Raw genomic sequence first — 14410 nt, 5'->3', positions numbered from 1 at the left:
TGCCTATGTCTCTGCCTCTCTCTCTCTCTCTCTTTCTCTCTCTGTGTCTCTCATGAATAAATAAATAAAATCTTTTAAAAAAATAAAAAGGGATCCCTGGGTGGCGCAGCAGTTTAGCACCTGCCTTTGGCCCAGGGCGCGATCCTGGAGACCCGGGATCGAATCCCACGTCGGGCTCCCGGTGCATGGAGCCTGCTTCTCCCTCTGCCTATGTCTCTGCCTCTCTCTCTCTCTCTCTCTCTCTCTCTCTCTCTCTCTCACTGTGTGCCTATCATAAATAAAAAATTTAAAAAAATAAAAAGTTCAGCATCTGTCTACTCTATGACCCAGCACTCCGCTCCTAGGTGTTTTACCCAAAAGAAAAGAAAATATTTGTCCATGAAAGTCTTGCACTAAATTCTAGCTAGAATACTCATAGCCACATTATTCACAAAAGGCAAAGACCAGAAATAGCCCAGACGCTTATCTTCAGTAGAATGGATAAATCGTAGCATATCATACAGCGAAATTACTACACACTATAAATAAATGATCTACTATACATGCAATAATATGAAAGACCGTCAAAACTATTATGTTGAATGAAATAACCCAAATATACCCACAAAACACACAAATACAATAAACACTGTTTATTCATATGGAATTCTAAAATAGACTAAACCGTGGTGATAGAAATCAGATCAGTGGTGGTTCCCAGGAGAACCACTAGGAAGGGGCACGAGAAAAATTTTCTGGGGTGATGGAAGTGTTATATGCAGTTGCCAAAATTGAATGCTTAAGATCAGAGCATTTCATTATGTATCAATTATACCTTAATAAAACATCTTCCTGCCGGCCAGGCACTAAGCTATGTGCTTTGTAAACATTATGTCATTTAACTTGTCAGCAAATCCCACGAGGTAGATGTTACTGTCTCTGCTTTACAAATGAGAAAAACAAGGCTCAGAAAGGTTAAGCCACTTGTCTCAGGATGCACAGCTAGAAAAATTAGATTAGAACTCAGGCAGTATAATTCCAAAGTCCATGCCTCAAAGGTTCCCTCTTTTGCCTCAGCCCATTCTCTTCCCTAAGATTTTACAGATGGGGAAATTGTGTCTCAAGTAGCACTGGAGACATGCTCGATGCCACCTATGCTTTTTTGGGAGTCAGAATTGAACTGGAATCCAGAGTTCTGGAGCTTTCTAACTGTATCACACATCTTCACTTGGGCAAAGAGGTCAATGCACTCGCTCTCACTTCTACCCAGCTCAAGTTTGGGAGCTGAAAGTACAATTTTTAAAGAGTTGAGTATAACATTCATATTATAGATAGGAGACCCAAGCCTAGATCATAGATAATGAGACTTCAAAATCAGGGACTGAATTTTCCATCTGTCTTTGTATTGCCAGAATAGTTCCAGAGGTTTTCTGTGAGTTGTGGAGGTTCGCCATTCACTCTGCCCACAATTCAGTCATGCTATCCCCAAGCAGCGCCACCCCCACCCCTGCCCCATGCACCAGACTCACCTGTTACTTCCCTCCATATCTTCCTGGTTGCAAGATGTCCAAAGTCTCTAACACATTCAGCCAGCTTCTCTCTACTTAAGAGGAGCGCACATGAGTTTCTCACCCTGTCTTTGACAACTGGAGTTCTAGAGGGATTAGAATCAAGAACAAAAACCGCCCGTCTAATTTGGTTTTAACTCACATCCAATCACTCAGTGTTAAGGGTGGTTGTTATTGGGTTCAGCCCATCAAGTTGTTGTTGTTCTTCTTCTTCTTCTTTTTTTTTTTTTTAAGATTTTATTTATTTATGAGAAACACAAAGAGAAAGAGAGAGAGAGGCAGAGACACAGGCAGAGGGAAAAGCAGGCTCCATGCAGGGAGCCCGACATAGGACTCCATCCCGAGTCTCAAGGATCATGCCCTGGGCTGAAGGTGGCACCAAACCGCTGAGCCACCGGGGCTGCCCCCATCAAGTTGTTCTAAAAGCAATGCTGTCTTTGGTGTTCTTAGAGCACACTACCTGGTGTTTTGGGGGAATTTGGCTGAAACCATGACAGCTGCCTTCCCCCAGAGCTTGGCTCTCTGGGAGGAAAAACATATAACAGAAATATAGAAATATTTATAATACATAAATATGTAAAATATATATGCTCTCCCAGCCTGTGTCCACTAAAGAGAAACTTCGTCTGGAGATTTCTATGTCTCCTCAAAAGTTGCAGGATGTATTTATGGTCTGCCTTTTCTCTGGAACTGGCAAATGGTGCTGTGAATGAATCACCCTGTTTCTTGGGAATGTTTTGCTCCAAGAGCTCGGGGGGGTACAACAAGATGATAAACAGCCTCTTGAATGATCTCTCCTCCCCTCATGGCAGGGCCTGGGGCCTGGGCACTTGCAGGACTGAAGGAACCGAGGAACCCTGGGCTTTCGCACTTATGGAAGGGGCGCCGCAGAGCAGGCTCCAGGGGGATGGCTGGCTCAGCTCATGGCTGTGGTCTCCTCACTCTGGACTGATGAAGTGGGGAGAGTGTCCAGTTGGTTTTTGAGCTTGGAGGCTGCTTACTCCAGCAGCCAGGAGACACTTGCCTTGTCCTGGCATCCAAGGCCTGGCCCTCTTTGGCTCCTAGGCCCTCAGTCCTCAGGGAGCACCGGGTGCCTAGTACCCCCTCAGCTCTGACCAAGTAAGTCCCAGTACGCTTTGGAATAGCCTGAGAGGTGGGAGTGAGTCACCCTTCCCTCCCCTGACCCCTCGCCCTCAGGCCCCTGGAGAGTTGCCACAGGCGGGGGAGGAGCTCTCAAGGCTGACAAAGGGCTTAGGCGGCACAGCGGGCTGGGTGATATCAAAACGGAAATTATTATTCAGAAGCGTCCGTTCCTCTGGCAAATCGCTGAGTCCCTGACTCCAGGTGGGCAGGGCAGCGTCCTGGGGCCCTCAGTCCCCTCAGCTGCTCCCTCTCACCCCTGCCCTTATGAGCCAGACTGAGCCCCTGGAAAGTGTGAGGCTCAATTGCTCTCCAGCCTTCTTTCCTTCCCCTCTGATCCCCCCACTCCCCTGCCCCTGCAAGCCTGGCGGGGGCAGCTACAGCCACTCTGTGGCTCAGTCCCCTGGGCACCCTGTGCTCCTGTCCTCGCTCCTGCGGCCTCCTGGCAACGTCTGACCCAGGAGAAGCCCCTTCTGGGAAGCCCAGAGCCCCTTCGGAGGCCTCTTGCTGCAGCCATTTAGACATGAGGGCTCTTTGGGATGCTGCTTGCTTTCTTCCCATCCCATACACAGTGTTCTGAGTCCTCAGTTTCCTCATCTGCGAAATGGGCCTAACAAAAGCACCTTTTCCAAGGCTGAAGGTGGCACCAAACCGCTGAGCCACCGGGGCTGCCCCCATCAAGTTGTTCTAAAAGCAATGCTGTCTTTGGTGTTCTTAGAGCACACTACCGTGGTGTTTTGGGGGAATTTGGCTGAAACCATGACAGCTGCCTTCCCCCAGAGTCGATGAAGGGGTTAAACGAATTAACATGAATAAGGCAGTTAGTGCCTGATGCAGTGTGTTCAATAAGTGTTGGGTGGAGTATTACTGATTTTTAAAAATCTCCATGGATACCTAGGGTTTCTCTAACATAAATTGGTCAAAACTGAACTCTTGACTTTTTCCCCCTTAGCGGGCTCCTACCAGGGCTTCCCCATCTCAGTAAATGGCAACTCCATCCACCCAAACTATGAGCCTGGGGATCAGCTTGACTCAGCCTCTCTGTGAGTGCACACTCCCAACCCAAGCGAGGGCCGAGGGCTGCGGGTGCTTTCCCTGTGCACTCAAGTCATGCACTTCTGGCCACCTCCCCGTCAGGGCTGAGCCACCTCACCCCTCCCAGAGGATTGGCTGCCTCTCTCTGCCCCCCCTCAGCCTCCTCCCTGCAGCTGCCAGCAGGATCTTTCAAAAACATATGCTGGATGTGTCTCCCTTCCTTGGCCCTTCCCACAGCCTCTGGGCTCCAGCTTCATCTCCCGCTGCCCTCCTCCCACCCACAGCTCCACCCAGTCCCGAGTCACTCTCACCCCAGAGCCTTTGCCTGAAAGCTCGTCCCCCCAAATCTTTATATGGCCATTCTTTTCATCCTTGCAACTTTAGCTAAAATTCACCTCCTCTGAGAAGCCCTCCTGGTCCTCCTGTCTTCATGTTCCCCACCTCCTCCCCATCCTATCCCCCACGGACTCCCACTCTAGCATGTAGCACAGCCTGGATTTCTGCATCAATAGATTTGCCCTCTGGCTTACTGACCACCTCTCACTTCTCTCAGGATCTCAACTTGTGATCTTGAAAGCAGGAACTGTGTGTGTTTTATGAACCAATGCACAACCACCAGCCGGGAAATGTTTCATCAACTCTCAAAGCCTCAACCAGATCGCTAGATCTGTGCTCTGTGACCTTGGGGAAGTTACTCACCCTCTCTGGGCCTTGAGTTCCCAACACCTGGCCGGTAGAGGGGCTTGGCGGTGATGGCATAAGGTGCAGCAGCAGGGAGGGGATGCCACCCAGGCTGGCCCTTTCACCTACTGTGTATTTCCCTGGGCACATTTCCTCTTGTTGACAGAGAGAGTGCTCCATGTTTGTAGAGTTGAATCAAATCAAGTAGTCCTGCCCCAAGGCCCTGGAAACACAGATACCAACACCTCTAGGAATGGGAGGGCTTCAGGGGAGCTAGTTCAAGGCCCAGGGAGCTAATTGAACTATTGGATGACTAACTCTATTTAATTATTGGGAGATAGCTGTGGTGGGAAGTTGAGCACAGGCCATAAAGCGGCAAGAGGCCTGGTTCAGATTCGTGTTGTGGGGAGAAGCCTCCCTGCCAACTCTAGGCCTCCCTCATCCAACCATCTGGATGGGAGAGGTCTCAGCCAGGGACTGTGGCCCCAGGGAGCTGAGGCCTGGGCCAAGACGGGGACTGGGATCCTCCTTGGCTTCTCATGAGATCCCCACCCCACTGAGCTGGCATGGGTATAGGGAGAAGGTGAGGCCAGACTCAGGGCAGGACTTGGGGCAAGGTGGCTGGCTCAGTTCCTGGTCTGGAAGCCTAAGCTCGTGTGCTAGCCTCAGGCAGGGGCTTGGAGGGGGGGCCTGGCACTGCTCCAGCAGACCTGGGCAATCCAGGGCAGAGATTCCTGTTCCAACGAGCCTGGGGCCTACCCATCAAGCCCTGGTCTGCGCATGATGCAGGCCCAAACTCTAACCCTTGGGGCTCTCAGTCTGGAGGTGGAGGTGGGGGGTGGGGAGTGGAAGGGGTAAAATGAGCATTCCTTGTGACAGTGCTGATGAGGTCTGTGAAGCTTTGGCCTAGTCTGGAGGGTCAGAAGAGGGACCAAAGAATGAACAGGATGAACCAGGGAGGCGAGGCAGGGAGCAGGACATGCCAAGTGAAGGGAGGTGAGACAGTGGCATGGGTGGGTAGGTGTGTGGGGGGTGACCAAGATGAAGATCAGACTCAAGAGGCTGGCAGGGCCCTGTGTGGCCTCTTAAGTATGGGTCTGGCTGAAGGCCACAGGGAGTCAGTGAAGGACCAGAGTCGTGTTTTGGAAAGAGGAACACGAGGGCTGTTATGGGATGATTCAGGAGATCAGAGGCAGGATGGTGTCTGGATGAGCCAGGCCCCACCCAGGTGGAGGGGAAGGGACCAGAGGAGGGGTGGTTAGGGTGGTAGAGGCAGTAGGTCTTGGGCGTGGTGGGAGGCTGGGATGCCTGGTGTCTGGCTGCAGTGCCTAAGAGGATGGAGTAGCTATCACTAAATGGGGGACCGAGGAGGGGACCAGTTTCAGGGAATGGAGGATACATTCTGCCTAGGAAAAGGGGGCTATCCTGGAGCCCAGGGTGGGTGCTGGGGGACTGTTCTAGGGAGGGGTCTACAGGATGATAGATGGATGCTGCAGAGCTCTGTGGGGAGGCGGGGAGGTGGAGGTGCTAGAGCTGGGGAAAGGGAGGGGTAAAGCTTGGTGGGAGTCCCTTCTCAGATCTTCTCCCCCTAGCTCCTTGGAGGCAAGGAGCAGGCTTGGTTAGGAAGTGTGAGGGGAATAATTTCTGGAAGGCATGTGGAAATCTATTGGTCTCAGAGGACTGGAGCTCCTGTTGTCTATAGCAGTGACCTGGATAACACTTCTTCTACTGGCTTCCCTCCTTGCTGGCTCTGCAGCTTCTCGGATCCCTTCCCAAGTGAGTGCTTGTCTCAGATTCTGCTTCAGAAGGGCCTAAGACAAAGCCTAGGTGAAGCCATGGGACTGTAGGCTCCTCCTGGGCTAACACGGACTATGTTCTTGGCCTTAAATGCAAGCCCCGGGTCAAAGAGCCCCCCTACTCATTTCTGCCTCTGCCTACAGGGAGGGTTTGTGGAAGTAAATAGGGTGAGCCAAGGCCGAGGGGAGGGGGAAGAGCAGGGTCCTGGGACATCATGGGAGAGAACTGGACACTTCTGGGGGTTTCTCTCTTCCTCTTCAGAGGGAGCCAGGAGCACAATAAGCACCAGGATCCCAGGCAGGTGCATATTCAGGGGCCAACCCAGATTAGGTAGAAAGAGGTCAAGTGCATGACTGGCTCACCCTCGAGGACTTTGGCTCTCAGGAGCCCTGAGCTGTGAAGCTCTGTGACTAGGCCTTGTACTGGGTGTTCAGATCAGTTGGTGAGCAAAGACCCACTGTGATCAGTCACAAATAGCCTATATTACTTCCTATTGCTCCAGGAACATGAGGTTGTGGTGTTTTGCAGAAAACTGCAAAAGAAAAGCACAAAGGAAAACAATAAATAAGCTCATCAGTGATCCCCTATGCCTGGGACAACTGCTAGAAACATGCTAGTGTTTAGCTCTTTTTCATATGCCCACTTAAAAAAAAAAAACAGAGATGGGGGGGATCCTTGGGTGGCTCAGCAGTTTAGTGTCTGCCTTCGGCCCAGGGCATGATCCTGGAGTCCCAGGATCGAGTCCTGCATCGGGCTCCCTGCGTGGAGCCTGCTTCTCCCTCTGCCTGTGTCTCTGCCTCTCTCTCTGAGTCTCTCATGAATAAATAAATAAAATCTTAAAAAAAAAAAAACAAACAGAGATGGGATTATATTATTCTTATTTTTAAAAGGATTTATTTATTTATTTATTTATAGCTCAAACGGGGAGGGGCAGAGGGAAAGCAGAAAGAGGGAGGATCTCAAGCAGACTCCTTGTTGAGTGGGGAGCCTGTCATGGGGCTCCATCTCTCGACACTGAGACTACGACCTGAGCCGAAATCAAGGGTTGGACACTTAACCAGCTGAGCCATCTGGGCACCCTGGCATTATATTATTAATACTATAACATTTTAATTTACTATTATAGCATGAACTCTTTCCATGGGAAAATATATAGATCTACATTGTTCATTTTAAGTCTGCCATTGCAGTTCACTTTATTCCTGGAATCTTAGGCTGGCTGCACTGGAAATAATAGTAACAACAATATATCCGTTGATGGCGGATCTAGCATGTGTGTGTCATGCTAATCACTGAATAGCCATGTGAGGTATGTACTGTTATCTCCAGTTTACAGATGAGAGAAGTGAGGGCGAGAGGGGTCAAGTGAGTGGCCCAAAGTCACAGGGCTATTGAGGCAGGATTCAAAACCAGGTCTCTGTGGCTGCTTTTTTTTTTTTTTTTTAAAGATTTATTTTTATTTATTTTAGAGAGAGAGAGTCGGGGGAAGGGAAGAGGGAGAGAATCTTTAAGTAGTATCCCTCCTGAGTGAGGAGTCCTATGTGGGCCTTGATCTCATGACCCATGAGATCATGACTTGAGCCAAAACCAAGAGTCAGAGGCTCAACTGACTGATCCACCGAGGCACCCCTTCGTAGCTGCTCTTAAAATGATGTTTGGCCACCTGGTGGGGACCCTTGCTTGGCCCCCCATATTTGTTTCCACCCAGCAATTGAGATGAATTGGGGCCCTGTTGTATGCATTTTACCAGTTCCAATTGGAGGGATGCTTTATATCAGGGTTGGCAGGGGGGTCAGAGCAGTCCTCACCATGCTTCCTGCCTATTCTCTTAAGGATCCCTACTTGTCACCGAACCTCTTCCCTCAGCAGTTATGAAAACACTGCTGACCAGAGAGGGGAAGGGACTTGCCTAAGGCCACACTGTGCAGAAACTGCACTAGACTGGGGGCCTGGTTTTCGATTCTCTCCCCAAGGGTGGACAAAGCATGGGGGACACACTGGGCCATAGGGGTTAGAGGCCCAAGCTCCAAAGGACCGTCACTGCAGCATCCATCCCCAATCCTAGCACAAGGACTGCCATATAGGATGAGCAGATAACAAAGCCAGGACAGAGAGGGGTGTTTGTGTCAGGCTTCTAGGAGGGGCCCAGGGGCAAGCAGGGTTTGGATGAGCAGAGAGAGAGAGGAAACGGTGGACCACACTCCAGGGGCACATATGTGGAGGCAGGAGTGGGACAAGGGGAAGGCTGACCAGGCAAAGGGGCTGGGAGTCTTTGAGGGGCCAGAGAAGACCCAGAGGCCCCCAGCATAGCCTGTGGGGCAATCCCCTAACCACTGCAGAGCCTGCCCGGGTAATTCCTGAACAGGAACAGAAGGAGGAAGTTGTATAAGCGACACTCAGCCGGTGAGTGGGAGGCACGGCTTGGTTTCATTTCCAGACTGAGTCCTGGAGTCGTTTGGCTCTGGTTGCCCACCCCCACCCTGGCTCATCCTCGGCTGCCTCTGCCCTTGGCTCAGGCAGTGGTGAACCCCAAAGCCCAAGGAGGCCAGGAAGGAGGCATCAAGGCCAGGAAACAGGGAAGTCCTGTCACATGGAAATGCCCCGAGAGAGTGGCCTGATGTATCTTTCTCTGCCAGCCCAGACAGTGAACTCTGGAGGCCTGGGCTGCAGCTTCCAGTTCCTCCCTGCCTGGCAAACTCTTTCCTGTCCTCCAAGACCTAACTGAAATGTCCCTCCTCTGGGCGGTTCCCGGGGAAACCGCCACCTAGACAAACTGAGAAGTGGCTACCTCTTTCGGCTCCTCCAGCACTCAGACTGCCCTTAAAAGTCCACGGAAAGAATCACTGTTTACTGAGTGTGTGCAGCGTACAAGGCATCATGCTAACTACCTCTTGGCTTTGACACCTTATTGGAACCTCTCAGCAACACTGGTAGTTGGTACAATCACTGGGTGCTTGATGTCACTGGCAGTGGAATGAGGCTCAGCAAGGTCACGCGGGCTGCACGGGGTGGGGCTGGATCTTTTGGACAGGGAAGTTCATGGCTCCTGGCCCTCCAGCTTGGGATGTGTCAGCATCTTTCCCCTTCTGGCTTCAGAGCCCCCTAGGGGCAGGGGCTGGGTCCTTGGACACCTAGCCCAAAGGAGGTGCTGAGCCACGGAAAAATCTTTGAACTTAACCTGCCTTCACCACGATGACAGAGGCTGGTGCCTTGTATACAGTAGGCATTTAATACATTCTTGTGACATCAAGAAACTTTGATCCTAGTCCAGACTGTCATCAACTTGTGGTATGACGTTGGGCAAGTCACTTCCATTCTTTTGTCCTCAGTTTCCCCAGCGTTACAAGGAGGTGCTTAGAGACAGCTCTCTTGGCTTCCTGCCTGTCCTAAAATCCTTTCCTTTGCCCTAGAACATAACATGGCACATACCCCACAGCTAGTTTCCCCTTATTAACAACATCTTGCATTAGTTTGGTTCATTCATGACAACTTATGAAACAATATTGGTATATGATTATTTTTTTAAGAGATTTTGTTTATTTATTCATGAGAGACACAGAAAGAGAGGCAAAGACCTAGGCAGAGGGAGAAGCCGGCTTCCCTTGAGGAACCTGATGCAGGACTTGATCGCAGGACCCCAGGATCATGCCCTGAGCCGAAGGCAGAGTCTCGACCACGGAGCCACCCAGGCATCCCTCGGTACATGATTATTAACTAATGTCCACGTTTTACTCAGCGTTCCTTAGTTTTCCCCTAATGTCCCTTTTCTGTTCCAGAATCCCATCCAGGATGCCACATTACGTGTAATCATCGTGTCTCCTTGGGCTCCTCTTGGCTGTGACAATTTCGCAGACTTTCTTGTTTTTGATGACCTTGACAGTTTTAAGGAGAACTGGTCAGCTAATATTTGTAGAATATCTCTCTACTGAAACTTGTCTGATGTTTTTCTCATGATTACGCTGGGATTATGGGTTCTGGGAAAGAAGACCACAGAGGTGAAGTGCTGTTCTCATCACATCCTATCAAGGGCACATATTATTACCATGACGTTAGCCCTGTTGCTGTCGACCTTGACCGCCTGGCTGAGGCAGTGTTTGTTGGGTTTCTCCACTGCGAAGTTACCTCCCTGCCCCCGCCTCCACGCTGTCCTCCTTGGGAGGAAGGAAGCCACTAAGGAATGGGGAGTTATGCTCTTCTTCTTGAGGGCAGAGTATAGTACTAGCATTTTTTTCTTCTTGAGTATCTACTTTTCCAAGGACTCCCACGAAACATTGCTACAGTCCATCTTTCCAACAAGCCTGGGAATTGTTGGAGATGGAGACATTCCTTGAGGTGGAAGCGGAGGTTCAGGGAGGGGAGGGGGGTGGACGTCAGCGGTTGGGTCAGGCTCTGTGGGGCCCGCCTCTCCCTCTTGGACGGGAAATGGGTGAAGGCCGTGAAGGCTGAGACTCAGACGGTCTGGGCAGGACAGAACCTCCAGTGTCATTCTCAGAGGGACCTGAATTCTTCCTGGCTTTGAACTCAAGGTCCTGCACTCCCTCACATTGGCATGTCGCCTCCCTGAGCCTCAGTTTCCTTAACTGTACAATGTGGATAACAATAACTCCTACCTCAAACGAGAGGCTACGCACAGAGCCTCAGAACAGGGCACTGCCCAGGAAGCGGTGCGCACAGTGACGGTGAGCTGGTGCTGTGATGATTGTTTTTATAAGTCCTCTTTGAAGCCCTCCATTTGCAGGCTGTCTCCTGTCTGCTCAGCAGGTTTCTAACCCCTTCTGATCTGGGGGGGGTCACCGCTCTGGCTGCAGATTTCCGCCCTGCCCTCTGCCCTCCTGCCAGGCCAGGCGGATCAAGGGCCCTAGCTCCTTTCATCTTTTCTCACAAACATTTTGAGACATGGTGGAAGGAGACCTGGGCTGGAGGGGAGCTGGCTCAGCCTGTCTGAGACCCTCCTCCAACCTGCCCCCATGACCTTGGGAGAGTGTCTGTGCTTCTCTGGGCCTCTACTGTGGCCTGAGGGGAGTTGGGGGGGATGAATGGCTGAATTTCTTGGCTCTTGGCCTTCACAGGAACCTGGTGGGGCCAGGTGTCTCCCTTCTCTTCACACAGGTCTTTTCTGCCTGTGATGTCCCCTGTTTTGTCACCAGACTCTGGGCTGGACAGAGAAGCATTTGAACCTCAGGCTTCCCATCTGAATCGGCTGTGCATACCCAGAGGGTGGGGCTGTGAGGATTTGGATCATCTGGAGCTACACTCACTGGTTAACATCATGGTTTGCTTGAGCTCCACCTGGTCCAGGCGCCCTCTGTCTCCATCCCTTCCCGGGCAGGTGGGTGGATGTGGGATGAACCTGCTGGAGGCTGGCCACCCTCCTGGCAGCCAGCCCTGAAGGAGAACATGCTTGGTTGCTCCGAGCTCCTTTGGACTCTCATGGGGCTCAGGATGCTTCTCAAATGTCCTGTGTCTTAAGCCTTTGGGCTGGTTTGGCCTCCCTCCCTGGAATTCCAACCTCCCCACCCCACCCCACCCCACACCAGGTAAGCCTGGGACTTGGCTTCAGCTGGCCCTGACCTGTGGCTGCTGCCAGCACGGATGCTTCCAGGTGCTCCCTGCTACCCCTCCATCTGTCTCCCACTCCGTGATAGCACACTTCCCCAGGCACTTCTCTCCTCGTGACCCTCCATGGCTCTCCAAGGCCTCAGGGACAGAAGCAAGCCTGGGGGACCATCAATCAGTTGCCTCCCTCCTTGTTCAGCCTGCCTCCCTCCCTGCAGTCACTCCATCATAGCAGATCATTCTACCCAGAAGCCCTTCCCAGCTCACTTCCCCCACTTCAGCCTGCCCATCATGTTGTGCCCTATCAGCACTGCCCCTGCAGTGCTTCGGACTCCTGTGTCTTTGCTCATGCTGTTCCCTTTGCCTGGAACATCATCTCTGTCCTATTTTCATCTGTAGTGCTCTCCTCAGGCTTCTACACTCTCCGTAGAGGACCTTTTCTTTTTCCACTAGCCTTCTATTCCATCACACATGCTGGCGGGCGGTGGGGGGGGCTCTGGTGGACCCCTCTCACTATTTCCCCCATCATCATACCTGGTGCAGTGGTCGGACTTCCCTCTTCTGGAGGCTGTGAACAATTCCAAGGTAGAGACCAGACTTGTTTTGTTCACTGCTGCATCTCTAGCCCCCAGCACAGACCCTTGCACCTGGTATATGTGCAATAAATACTGACTGACCAGAGGAGAGAAGAGTGGGGCTTAGCCAGGAACTAGGGCACAGAGAGCATTGCAGGCAGAGGGACCAGCAGGTGTAACATCTCTGCATAGAATGATCTGCTATGATGGAGTGACTGCAGGGAGGCAGGCTTGATGAGGAGGGAAGGTGACCAGGGCCTGCTGAGAGGCCTGCGTGGTTAGCAAGGACCAAACCAGGTTGACGCACTGAAGCACTGGGCATCTCTGTGTAAACTGTAAAGTACAGTGCCATGCAAGGGGCCACACCCCTTCTACAGCCTCAAGCTAGAGCCTACCCACTCCTCCACTCTGAACCCCGTGGCTTCAAACAGACAGCTTGCCGTAAGCCTTCTGGAGAATGACAGGGCTGGTCTGGAATTTCCCACTGAGAGTCTATGATGGGTCAGCTTCCTAGTCGCCGCTCTAAGGGTGAGCTGGTTTGGGATGGGTGTGGCAAATGGGCCATCATTGAACCAGAGCCACCAGCGCCCTGGGTGAGGTACAGATGGTGCCTCAGATCCCATGTTATGGGAAAGCTCTCACCCAGGGGACTGCTGCCAGTTGTGTGGGTCCAGGCCTCCCTGATACCTACCACTCTATCCTTCCTGTAGCTTTGCCCAGGTTGGGTGTCAGAGGAAAGAGGAGGTTTCCAGAAACATAACATGTTGACATCAATAATATCTGTCATTTGTTGGGTGCTTTGGGTCACAAGATTGTCCTTATGGTATTCCAGACCTGGCCCAGGACCTTTATATACCATTGGTGGTCAATAAGTGCTTGCTGTCCATAAACCATGGTGAATAATTTGCAGGTATTAAGCAATGAGTTGCTGTTTTACTGACAATGTTTTAAACAAAATAATGCACAAAGAGTTATTTAATCTACCAGCCCAGAGAGACCAGCAACTCTTGTATCTGTATAATCGTGGAAGTTGGTACAGTTGTTTCCCACACATTACTGATGAGTAAATTGAGGCTCAGAGAGGGCAGGGTCATAGAGTCAATGAATGGAGCAGTTGGAACTTGAACTTTCTATGTGGATGTCCCTAGTCAGTGTGATCTCTCCCGCCAACTGGGCATTATCTGCTCTGTGCCGGGCATGGATCAGACCATAGTCCCTGCCCTCAGGGTGGGGACCAGCTTGGAGTGTGCCTCCATCAGGGGTTTGTCAGGAAGCGTGTGCTGGAAGAGGTGGAATTTATTTAGGACCTTGATGAGAGGGGTGGTGGGGGTGGGGTGGGTAAGTGTTGGGAAGCTAGAAATATGGGACAGGCATTCTTGGCTGGCTTACAGCATGAACAAAGGCCCAGAGGGGTGGTTTGAAACTAGCAAACACTTCCACCGCTCAATAATGAAACCATCATATTGCCACATCCTCTTGGAGGGCCTCCTGAGAACCTCAGCCTCTGGCCAACCCTCAAAACCAGTGGTAGCTCCAGGTAGAAGGTCTCATCTGCGCTTGTAGAGCCAAGACCTGTCCCAGTTGTCACCCCCACCCCACTCCTCTGAGAAAGTGTGTAGGTTCACTGAGGGCTCACATATACTAAGTGTAGGTCACCTGTTTCATCTTACTGGGAGCCTTCTGAGAGAAGCATGATCTTTAGCCCCTGTTGCAGATTGGCATACTGAGATTCAGAGAAGCAGCATGCTAGCCGTCACACAGACAAGAAATGGCAGTGCTGGGACTTGAACCCAGGTCTGTGGATCCAAAGTCTGTCTCTTTTATTTTTTTAAAGATTTTTATTTATTTATTCATGAGAGACACAGAGAGAGGGAGAGAAGCAGAGACACAGGCAGAGGGAGACACAGGCTCCATGCAAGAAGTCCGATATGGAACTCGATCCTGGGACTCCAGGATCACGGCCTGGGCCGAAGGCAGGCGCTAAACCACTGAGCCACCCAGGGATCCCAAAAGTCTGTCTCTTTTAAAGCCCTCTGTCATCCCAGGTCCAGAAGAAGTCTAGAACTTTCAGGTGAACTC

The sequence above is a fragment of the Vulpes lagopus genome, chromosome 18, assembly GCF_018345385.1.
Source record: "Vulpes lagopus strain Blue_001 chromosome 18, ASM1834538v1, whole genome shotgun sequence".
NCBI lineage: Eukaryota > Metazoa > Chordata > Mammalia > Carnivora > Canidae > Vulpes > Vulpes lagopus.
This window is presented reverse-complemented; position numbering follows the sequence as displayed.